The 12,142-nt window shown below is 35.2% G+C and overlaps 1 pseudogene across 1 annotated transcript; it reads left to right on the top strand.

The window, feature by feature from the left end:
- The first annotated feature begins 10,981 nt into the window (after positions 1-10,981).
- Positions 10,982-11,732, top strand: LOC308557810 (small ribosomal subunit protein eS6 pseudogene; annotated as a pseudogene). Its single transcript has one exon. The product of its transcript is annotated as a small ribosomal subunit protein eS6 pseudogene (transcript).
- Positions 11,733-12,142: the final 410 nt, after the last annotated feature.

The following is a 12,142-nucleotide window of genomic DNA, read 5'->3' as shown; positions in this document are numbered from 1 at the left end:
CTTGTTTATGAACTGAGAGCTCAAAGTGAACACTGAACAAGGTTTTAAGACATTAAATATTAATTAGTCTCCAAGGACAGAGTATATGTTGAAAGGAATGACCGAAGGTTTGGATTTGTATTAATATGATATCAATATTGTTTGTAATCAACATCTTGGTAGTCATTCACTGTATTATCATGACATTTTGGTTCCAACAACAGACTTCACAGTTTTCCCAGTAAACTCAAATTATCAGGAAGTGTTAGTATCGGATTCATCTTCTATGATAAACACAAGTATATTTCTTTACTCTGTAGAGATTGACCCAAAATTGGAGCATTATTTCCTTTTATTAATCAAATCATACTTACAGGCCAATGAGAGCATATTTAAAGGACCACTTGCACTGGATAAATTTACACTGGATAACTTATGATTATCATAATTTAGTTTGATTAAATGGGAGAAAAATAAGCAATAGTATAATTACACATAAATGACTTTAAGGAGCATGCTATAGTCTTCTCTTTTAACAATCAGTATTTGATAATCATTTAAAGGAATAAAAGTGGTAAGTGAAAGTGGCAAGGGGAGTGTTCTGAAGAGTGCATCTGAATTGTGAAATACTATTTCATATGCCAGAGTAGGAAAAGTGGAATACTAATTTGGTGCAACTAATTCATCCATTTCTAATTTACACTCCACTGTGTCATTCATTTACGAGTGCTTAAAATATATAGATGCCTAACGAGATGGCTCTTGTTCATCAGGACAATTCGTGACACCAAGATACTAATGCAATTGTCCCCAAAGCAGTACACTACTACCATATTGATTTATGTGTTAGCTCCATGATACTTTTAAACTCATAGCCTATCGCATGAGTATAATATAAAATTCAACTGAGAATTCAAAGTTTAGCTCAGAAAAAATATCTCTGCTACACACATAATTGCAAGTTAACATTTGAAAAATAAGAAAATATTTAACAGAACAAAACAGAGTTAATTGAATAATCATCCTCCAAAAAATAAAAATTAATATTTTTATGTGGCCATTGGGATATCACAGAAAAGAGAGGGGAAAAACTACGCTCTGAATGTGAGCACTCATAAGAGCTAAGCTGTCATTTAAATTAAATAAATTAAGGTGGGACTGTTTTTCTGAAATTTGTGGATTGATTTTGACATTGAATCTGAGAACTTGTTATTTAAATACTGCAAGATGGAAAATTCACACTTATGTGGTTTGAATAAGAGGCTCTTAAAAATGATAATATGAAAAAATATGTATTCACCTACTTAATAAACTAGAGACATCACATCCAACGTGAGAGATCACTATGCATACAGTTTACTGTGTTTAATGTCGATATCCATTTGTAGGGAGATCCTATGTTAAAACATTAACTGGTGCATTTGCTCCCATTCTACATTCATAGATTCCTTCATTTTTACCTGAAAACACCTTTTAAACCTTTATACCACCTTCTGCCAGCAGCCACAACAGCTAGAGCTGAAGGCCTCACCATGGTTTCATATTATCTGAGTTCATACACCAGCTTTGTAAGTTGAACACAGAATAATTCCAGTCAAGCTATTTAACATCTATGTGCCTCAGTTTCCTCACATACAAAATGGGGTTGTCGAACAAGTGAGATTATATGCATAAATTGCTTATAATAGCACCTGCCACACAGTGAGCATTGAATATTACTCATTACTAGTTGTTACCATTCTCAAAATTCACTAGCCCCAGGATCTAAACAGGTCAAGGTTGTTTGCTGTTTTTACCCACTCCTAAAGACTAGGTCGAAAGATGCCATAGTGAGGAGAAGAAGAGTAGACTGAGGAATCATGCAGGAAGTATGGGAATGAGAAAGTGCCAGGGAACCCCGTCTCCGGAGGGAAAGGCAGAAACCAAGGCAGTCTTAACGCATAGGTGACTGTCACCGAGATCTTTCCACACGCACTCTCTCATTAACTTCCTCCAACTCTGGACTGTGATGATACTTACTCCAATTCTGCTTTCAAGAATGAAGTAGTAGCCTGGCCGGCGTGGCTCAGTGGTTGAGCATCAACCAATGGACCTGGAGGTCACTGTTCGATCCCCCGGTCAGGGCACATGCCTAGTTTCAGGCTGGATCCCCAGTAGGAGGTATGCAGGAAACAGTCGATCAATGACTCTCATCATTGATGTTTTTATCTCTCTCCCTCTCCCTTCCTCTCTCTGAAATCAATAAAAATATTTAAAAAAGAATGAAGTAGTAAAATCTAACAAAGACACATTTTTTAAAAAATTAATATGTAATGCCAAGATTTCTGTCTATGCCTCCTACAATGAAACAGGGCGCCCAGGCATATAAAGAAGCCCTGCATTTAGAATCAAAAGACTAAATTTGAATGGATTCTGCTACCTACTAGCTAGATTATCTTGTCGAATCACATAGCCTTTTGAGACCTTAATTTTTTCATTTGTAAAATGAGAAACACTGCATTTGTAACCTTACAGAATTATTTTATGAACTGAATGACATGATAAATGTGAAAGCATTTTTAAAACTGTGGAGTGTTCTATAATTATCAGGCATACATCTATAACCATATGTGATCTGCCCCCAAACCACCTCAATATAAACTCAGTCTCTCCTGAGAAATGATCACTTATATGCAAAAAGGTAGCTTTGAAGTTTGGCGGTAATACTAGGTAATTGTTTTTAGCGAAATTCTTTATTACTTTCTACAGAAAACCTGCATATATTGTGTAATGGCAAAATGGCTCATTCCAAAGTTTCTAAAGGGAATAATTAGAGAAAATAGCAAAGAAGATGCCATAACTTATTTTGGTGTTTGTTTGTGCTTTTTTCTTAGTTCGAGTCCATTTCTTAATAAATGGACTTCTAAGATTCTAAGATGCCAAACACACATACAAATCCTATAGTGTGTGGCAAACAATAATTATAGTGTCCAAAAACAAGTGCCCTAATTGAAATTATAGAAACGGATTCAATATATATTTGATGTATTGACAAACTGAAAGATAACCGAATAACAGCAACGTTCCTGACGCAAGTCCTGACAGTGACAGTGGCAGAAATAGCTGCCTCCTCAAAGAAGCCAAATTGATCCAAAAGGACAACCCTAGAGCAGTTTTTCACATTTGATTTAATTTTATTATGTGAATCTGTACTTATGAAAGTCAAATGTACCAATAGAGGTACATTAGTTACAATTGAACTTTCATCAACACATTATAATCACCCACAGTCCATAGTTTACCTTAGGGTTCAATCTTTTTTATTTTTAAATAAACATGTCAAGTATTTTCTTAAACTTATTAGTTAATGCTGCAGCTAGTAAGATATTACAAACAATTCAAAGGAGAACTAAAAAAAACACACAGATATAAGCAATCAAGAATACTGAATTTCTACGTTTTATGCTAACATAAAATGGTTTGTGCTACCATATTTTTTCTATTTATTTATTTATTTTAAAATTTATTTATTGTTGAAAGTATTACATATGCCTCCTTTTCTTCCCCCATTGATCCTCCCCACCAAGCATCTGCCCCGCCCAGGCCTTCTCCACACTATTGTCTGTGTCCATGGGTTACGCATATATGCATGTAAGTTCTTTGATTAATCTCTCCCCACACAGGGTTCACTCTTGATGCTGTACTTTCTACAGGTTTGAACAAATGTATAATGACATGCATTCATCATTATGGAAATACAGAGTATACTTCCACTGCCCTAAAAATCCTCTGTGCTCTTCTTATGCACCCCTGCCCCCCTCACCTGTCCCTCCAGCCCCCCACACAAACAGCAATGCCTGGTAATCACTGATCTTTTCACCGTCTCTACAGGTCTTCCTGTTCTGGAATGTCATAGAGTTGGGATCACATAGTATGTAGCCTTTTCAGACTGGCTTCTTTCCTTACTAATATTCACTTAAGGTTCCTCCTTGAACTTGCATGGCTGTTAGCTCATTTACTTTTAGTGTTATATCATATTCCATTGTCTAGATCTACCACCTTTTATTTAACCATTTACCTACTGAAGGACATCTTGGTTTTGTGTAGAAACACTTCAGTCTTCCTCCTGTGTGTCTCTCCTTTACTTTCCTACTACTACCACATGCAACATTTATGACCTTCTGATCACCAAATGTGTGTGCATTTTCCCCACACCAAGCAATCATTTTAGACACCAGCAGGGTGTCCTACAATGTAACTGAATTCTGACACTTTTTCTAAATATAGCATCTGATACCACAGGTTAAGGGCTCAGTCCCACAAGACTCCCCCCCACTTCAGATACCAATCTCAAGTACTCATCCCTAGGTTACCCACACTTCAGTCTGCCTTCGCTATAAATTAGAGGTTTGCATAACCTTCTCCCCCTTGAATTAAATTATTTGTGAGAATAGCTGATGGAGCTCAGGGAAACACTTACTATATGCACCAGTTCATTAAAGGACACAGATGAACAGCCCCATGAAGAGATACATAGGTCAAGGTCTGGAGGGGTCCTGAGTGAAGAAATGTCTGTCCTGGGAGTAAGGGTGTGTCACCCTCTTGGTACATGGATGTGTTCACCCACCTGGCTCTCTGAACCCTGTTCTTTTGAGATTTTTATAGAGGCTTCATCATAGCGACATAATTGATAATGAACTCCATTTCTAGCCCCTCTACCCTCTCTGGAGAATGGGGTGTAGGGCTGAACATTCCAAGCTTTTCACCATGGTTTGGTCCTTCTGGTCACTGGTTCCCTTCCAGAAACCATCCAGGATAAAGGATGCTCCAGATGATCTTATTGCTTGGGAATTTACAAGGGCTTTAGGAGCACTGTTTCAGGAATGGGCAAGAATGCCAGGAAGATCAACTATACACTTCTTATTCTAAATCACAATATCACAAATTACTTCCAAGTTTTGGCAATCCTGAATAAATCTGCTGCAAACATCCATGGGCAGGTTTTTGTGTGGACATACATTTTCAACTCCTTTGGGTAAATACCAAAAAGTGTGGTTGCTGTGCTGTATGGTAAGAGTATATGCAGTTTTGTAAGAGACCACCAAGCTGTCCTCCAAAGTGGCTGAACCATGAATGAGAGTCCCTGTTACTCTGCATCCTCACAAGCATTTTGTGTTAGCATTCTGGATTTTGGCCATTCTAATAGGTGTGTAGTCTTATCTCATTGTTATTTTAATTTGCATTTTTCTGATGACATGATGTTGTGTGTCTTTTCATATGCTTATTTTCCATCTATATTTATTTTTTTTGGTGAGATTCCCTTAAGGTTTTAATTTACATTTCCTTGATTACTTGAAATTGAGCATCTTTTCATTCATGTATCGGCCATTTAATTTTTTCTTTCCTGTGAATTACCGATTAATATGCTTTGCACATTTTCATGGGGAAGTTGTACTTCTGTTGGTCATCTGTGCACTGCAAATATCTTTTCTGCCTGTGACTAATTTTTCTACTTTGCTTACAGTTTCATTTTGTGCAAAAGTTTTAGTTGTAATGTAGCTAATATAACAGAATTTTCTTTTATGATTTGTGTATATTGAGTAAATAAATCATTTCTTGTCTGAAAGTCATAAAGATATTATTCTATTTTTTTCTTAAAAAGCTTTAAAATATCTAATTTAACTTTTCCAAGCTGATAAAGAATTGTCTGGCCTCTTTCCAGTCCCGGTAGTTTGCTGGCAAATCCTGCCATTCCTTGGCTTGCAGCTCTCTGCCTCCATTGTCACAGAATATTGTCCTCTTAGTGTCTCTCTCTTCCTCTTATAAGGACACTAGTCATAATGGATTATGGGCCTACCCAAATGATTTCATTTTTATTTGATTACATCTGCAAATTACCCTTTTTCCAAATAAAGTCACATTCACAAGTACTGGAGGTTACAATTCATCATATCTTCTTGGGAGACAATTTAACCCACAACATTAAGCATATGCAACCATCACTTATATATTGAATTTAATATTTAATGCTGTATAAATGATATATACATATATATATATTTCAAATTATATGTGTCTTTGTATATCCAAATATATATAGATAGAGATAGATAGATGATAGACAGATAGATGATAGATAGACAGATGATAGATAGATAATAGATAGATGTAGATAGATGATATATAGACTCATGTTTACACATATTTCTCTAATTTTTGCCTTGCACCACCTCAAATTCTGATCTCCGTTTGGCTTTCTTTCTTTAAATTCTACATAGCAATTTCTTCCTTTGAATTGGTGCTATATCTTGATTATATAAGCTAGTAAAATTCAGTGTAATAGCTCAGGGTACCATAGACTGGGTGTCTTATAAGCAACAGAAATTTCTTTCCCACAGTTCTGGAGGCTAGAAGTCCAAGATTATAGTGCCAGCACGGTTGGATTCTGGTGAGAGCCCTCTTCCCAGTTGCAGACTGCCAACTTCTCACATGGCAGAAAGAGGGCTATAGAGCCTTCTAGGGTCTTTAACCAATCTCATTTCTGAGGGATCTACCTTCTTGACCTAATTATCTCCCAAAGATTCAACTTCCAACATATGAAACTGCTCAATATGAATCCTCTACAGTGGGGATTATATTTCAACATGAATTTTGAGGGGACAGTAATATTTAGTTCATAACAAATAGCACAAAGATCCCCAGCTTCCTATCCTAATAGCAACAAAGTGCCTTAACATGAATAATCTTATAACATAATTTCTCAATAAAAAGAGTATGGAGCTCTTTTTGACTACCAAGAAGATCTCCTTATCATTTGTGGAAATTAGTTTTAAAAAATATTAGGTGCTTGATACTGATTAGTAAGGAATAAGTCATAAAAGTCACCTGCAATAACATGTCAGAACTTTGTAGCAAATGAACAAATCATTATCTCCAACAGAAAAATTAAATAACTGGGAAGAAAAACTCTTGAAATGACCTAAAAATGCAACATGGAGTATAGCATACATATGTGTATTACAAATTTGCAAAATATAACAAATTAGCTATTTATAAATAAAGATTCTGCATCATCAGTAAATATGTATGGAACACCTATTATCTGTATGATCCATGTGTCAAGTTCTTATGTAAAACATAATACTCATTTTAAGTAGCCTGTATTAAGAGTGTGTGTATGGGTAGGTAGAGGGGGGGAGATACAAAGTATATGTGCAAATTTCCTCAATGATCAGCAAATTAGTACATTCATTGTGTCTATGTTGTCACTATGCCTCAAGCATTGTTTTTATTGATTTGACAATAAGTGTTAATTTCATTAGTGATGGATAAAACACCAAAATCAATAAGTATTATACTCTATTAAGGCTTGTTATTTGCTCCTAATGTTATTTGTGGGTCTTTTCAATATCTCTTTGTGTGGTAAAGCGAAGTTCTCTCAGAGGACAGGACCCTCAAGCCATTATCTTAGGAATATATGTGTCAACAGAGAAGCAGTGGCCTATTTCAAGCATCAGTAGTAGGTGTTCATCAATTTCCTTTCATTTTTACCATGACAAAAGTGCTATTTCTTTGCCTCACCTGCTGGACCATGCCAGCTGGCTAGATACCAAATCTCGAAAAGTACCAATTAAAATAAAAATAGCTAAGTCTGGATTAAGTAACAAAGAGCAGATTTGGAACAGTGTGAAAATTTATAAGTGATCATTATCAACAGCTGCAGTCTACTTTGCTTTGCCTATGATGACTCATTGACAATAGTCTAGTGGTAGAACAAAAGGCGGAAAAGTGAAAACAAACTTTCAACCCTCTTAGCGATAATTAAGCTCAATTTCTCACCAAATATTTTTTAAACTAACTAATTTAATATATATTGATATCAAACTGAATCAACATATCTGTCCTTAAGTTTTTCCATTATTCAAATACAATTCAACAATAATAATCTGTGATTATATGTGATTACATGGAAGAAAGTTGTTTTTAAAAAATTAACAAAAATGTACTTACTTAATCAGTTTCCTCATCTGCAAAATGAGGAAATATGTCTAAATCAGAAATGCACAGAAAGTGTCACTCTCAGTTCCCACACTCAAAGTAGAAATTGAGCATGAGATTTTTTGTGATCTGGGTTATGTAGAGTCCTCTCTGTCAGGCTCTGATGTACATTATCTTGTTCCTGGGACCTGTGGTCTGAAAGAATAGAACCATCTACCCTTCCCTCCACATATTCAATAATGAAACATCAATTGGCAGTCCATAGCAATGCAGGAATCATACAGAATCAGGTATTATGAAGGTCTCTAACTCTGGAGTTGGGAATTTCCATATTAGACCTGAATCGATTCCCTGTGTGGGAAACCTTTGTCTGCTATCCTTTATTACTCTCCTTTCCCTCTGCAAGGTTCATCATTTTCAGTTATCTTGCTTGAAATAATTGAAATGGATGTTAGAAAATATGCCCTCTCTGGAGCTGTCCATTTCTAATTATGCAAGGGTACAAATGTAGTTTTGAGTTCCAAAATGTCAAAAGCTTTTTGGGTTAAAACTCATGATTTCTTCAGTAATTTAATTTCTCCAGAAACTTATTCTCTTTGCTTTCAGCCATTTTCATATCCCAGGAACCACCCAAAGTTGTTTTGATCCTGATTTGTTTTGTTTCCTAAGCCCCATGACTTCAAATTTCAATGTAATTATGGTGACCATGAGGTCATCTGGAAATAAAGGTAGAAAGACCATATCTTAATCTCGTCTGTGCCCTGAATTACCTTATCAAACTAAAAACTTTAAGTTTTTTTCTTCTTCTTATGGCCTTTAAACATCTTACTGTTGATATTTAGAAATAAGTTTTCTAATCCTGTTAATTTTGAATTCTGGACCTTTTAGGTACTTCTTATTTATGCTAGCAAAACCTGCCAATTCTCTCTTAAACTTATTTTTTTATTGCAATACCTTATCAAAACTACCAATAACCCAATAACAAACAACACATACTAAGGTGTTGATTTTTGTGGTTGTTGTTTTACCCAATATTTCCAAGAGCTGCTTTCTTATTAGATAAATGACCTTTGCCTCTTAAGTCACTCCAGGTAGCAGTTTACCAAATGGGCTGTCACAAAACAAAAATGAATTTCTATCTTTCCTGCCATTGATGATGGTCTCACCAGCTGTCAATGTCTGTATTAATCTGGGAAGTTAATTTGATTCTTTAACAAACAACTCCAAAAATTTCAGAACTGTTAACACTTAAAAATATACTTTTTGCTCATGTTACAGCCTTGTGTGGGTTTGGCAAAAATCCTGAAAAGTTTCTTAGAAGTTTGACTAGGTCAAATTTAGGACTAAGGATTTAGTCCTTTATTCCTAGTCACATAAGAGTAAAAAGGAATATGAAAAATCTCACAGAACATGTTATGGCCCAGAATAAGTGCATAACTTGTGTTCTCTTACTGTTGGCCATAATTCAGTTACCTGTTTTCACCTAGAGGTGGGAAGAGAAGCTGTGAACAATTATTTCCTTATTTGACTACAAAGTAAACCAAAATAACATAGTTATCTCATAGCTTTATAGCTGCTATAAACACTTTTAATTTTTTATTGTGATTATTTTTTTAATTTGGTCATTATTTTATATTTATTCTTGAAAATGCATTTTCACTGAGTATAGAATTCTAGGATGGCAGTTATTTCTTTTCAGCAAATGAAAATCACCATCCATTTATGTATTTCTTCCATTGTGACCACTGAGCAGTCAGATGTCAATCTAACTATTCCCCTTTAAAACAATCTATTAACCTTCAATCCTTGCTTTCAAGATTTTCTCCTAAGGTTTTTTTCTCCCTCATTTATTTTATGTATGTATGAATTTGAATACTAACTGATATTTGATATCAAGAAATTGTTGATAAATTTTCATCTATGTAAATGGTATTGTGGTTTTGTTTCAAAAAAGATCCTTTATACTTTAGAAGTATATCCTGAAATAAATGAGTTTAAAATAATATGATATCTGGGATTTCCTTCAAAATAATGCATGACTGGAATAAGGAGAAGAGTCATTTCTAATTTTAAAAGCTTATATGAGTCTATGAATCATCACCTGAAGTATTTAGAAGATAGTTACAACTTTATTCATTTTAGAGTAATCAGTTTTTCCAAATTGTTAAATATATACATTTCAGTAAAATCTTGAGATTATTTTTTAAAGATTAAAAATTATATTCAAATTATAAAATATGTGCTCATGATACAAAAGATCAAACATGTAAAAATCTTTGAGAGAAAAAAAGCAATAATTTTAAAACTCAAAAAAAGCCAATGTTAAATTCTTATATGTTTTCTTTTGGTAATATTCCTATGCATGGACATAATCCAAACATAATTAGGATCACGCTATATATGTCAATTTCCCAGCTAACATTATATATGTATTTTTCCATATTATTTAAAAATCTCTAATAATTCTTTCTCAATAAAACTTTACAGTTATAGTCACATGGGTCCTGCACAAATAAAATAATTTCAAGGTCTTTGCTGAATATTTTTTAAAGTACTGTTATAAATGGTGGAGGTGGTAGGGATTGGCTGTGTCTACCTATTGGCTATAGGTAACATAAATTTTAAAAGTTTAACAAGGAAATAAAAGTTTTAAAATTAAACTTATTTATTTTAGTTTTCAGTTGTTTCTCTTGGATTTTCTACACACAAAATGTAAATCATTTTTTCACCACCCCAATAATTATGTCTTTATTTCTGCTTTCTTTCTTTCTATGCTGGCAAAATTTCCAACACATTGTTAAACAATAATGGTATTAACCATTATATTTTTAAAATATATATTCTAAGTTTCTTTATTAACATCAAATAATGTAAATTGAATGCTTCCAAAGACAAGATGTCATTTCAGTTTTTGTCAGTCTTCAAGAGATACAGAGTCACAGAAATCTCTGGCCCAGGATACTATCAAGAATTCTGGCATAAAAGTCTCTTTCATGACACCTTGGAGGTGGTCTGTAGCTTGAGGATGAAGCTGAACATCTCTTTTTCAGCCACTGGCTACCAAAAACTTATTGAAGTGGGAAATAAATGCAAACTTTGTACATTTATAACAAGAGTATGGCCACAGAAGTTGCTGCTGATGCTCTGGGTGAAGAATGGGAGGGTTATGTGGTTAGAATCAGTGGTGGGAACATCAAATAAGGTTTCCCATGAAGCAGGGCATCTTCACCCATGGCGGTGTCTACATGCTACTGTGTAAGTGGCATTCCTGTTGCAGACCAAGGAGGACTGGAGAAAGAAAGTGCACATCTGTTTGAGGTAGCATTGTGGATGCCAATATGGATGTTTTCAACCTGGTCATTGTGAAAAAAAGGGGAGAAATATATTCCTAGTCTCACTGACACAACTATGCCTTGGGTCCAAAAGAGTTAGCAGAATCCTCAAACTTCTCAATCTCTCTGAAGAAGATCATTTCTACCAATATTTTGTGAAAAAGTCCCTCAACAAAGAAAGTAAGAAACCTAGGACCAAAGTACCTAAGATTCAGTGTCTTATTACTCCTGAGTCTTATAACACAAATGTTGACTCTTGCTCTGAAGAAAGTTTCCCAAAAAACATAAGGAAGAGGCTGCTGAATGTGATGAACCTTTGGCCAAAAGAATGAAGGAAGCCAAAACAAAGACAAACAAAAAAAAACCCAGGAACAGATTGCCAAGAGAGGTAGGCTGTATTATCTGAGAACTTCTACCTCTAAGTTTGTGTCCAGTCAAAAATGAGATTTTCTAAGAATAACAAATATGGGGGGTGGATTAAAGATGGTGGTGGAGTACCACCACCCAGAACCAAAATGGAAATAAAACTAATTTGGGAAACATTCACCCCTATTTTCCAACTAAACACTAGCTGAAGAGGAGACTTTTAACAAGGAAGGGCAGAATCCACCTCAAAACTGGTAGAAAGGGCAGGGTCATGAGAGGGGCTGGCCCAGATCCCATGGGAGGCAGGCCAAGAAACGGCTGCTACACAGGGTTCTCCTTGAGAGGATTGAGGCCTGAACCTCAGGTTGGGCTCCCCAGCCTAGAACACCAGAGCTGGGAACAGTGGCCTACTTAACATCCAGCCATGAAAGGTGGCCAGGCTTCTATCCACCAAGGTAAGATGGAGCCTGCCAGAGACAAAACCACTT

The sequence above is a fragment of the Miniopterus schreibersii genome, assembly GCF_964146895.1.
Source record: "Miniopterus schreibersii genome assembly, chromosome: 5".
Classification (NCBI taxonomy): Eukaryota; Metazoa; Chordata; class Mammalia; order Chiroptera; family Miniopteridae; genus Miniopterus; species Miniopterus schreibersii.
This window is presented reverse-complemented; position numbering and strand designations above follow the sequence as displayed.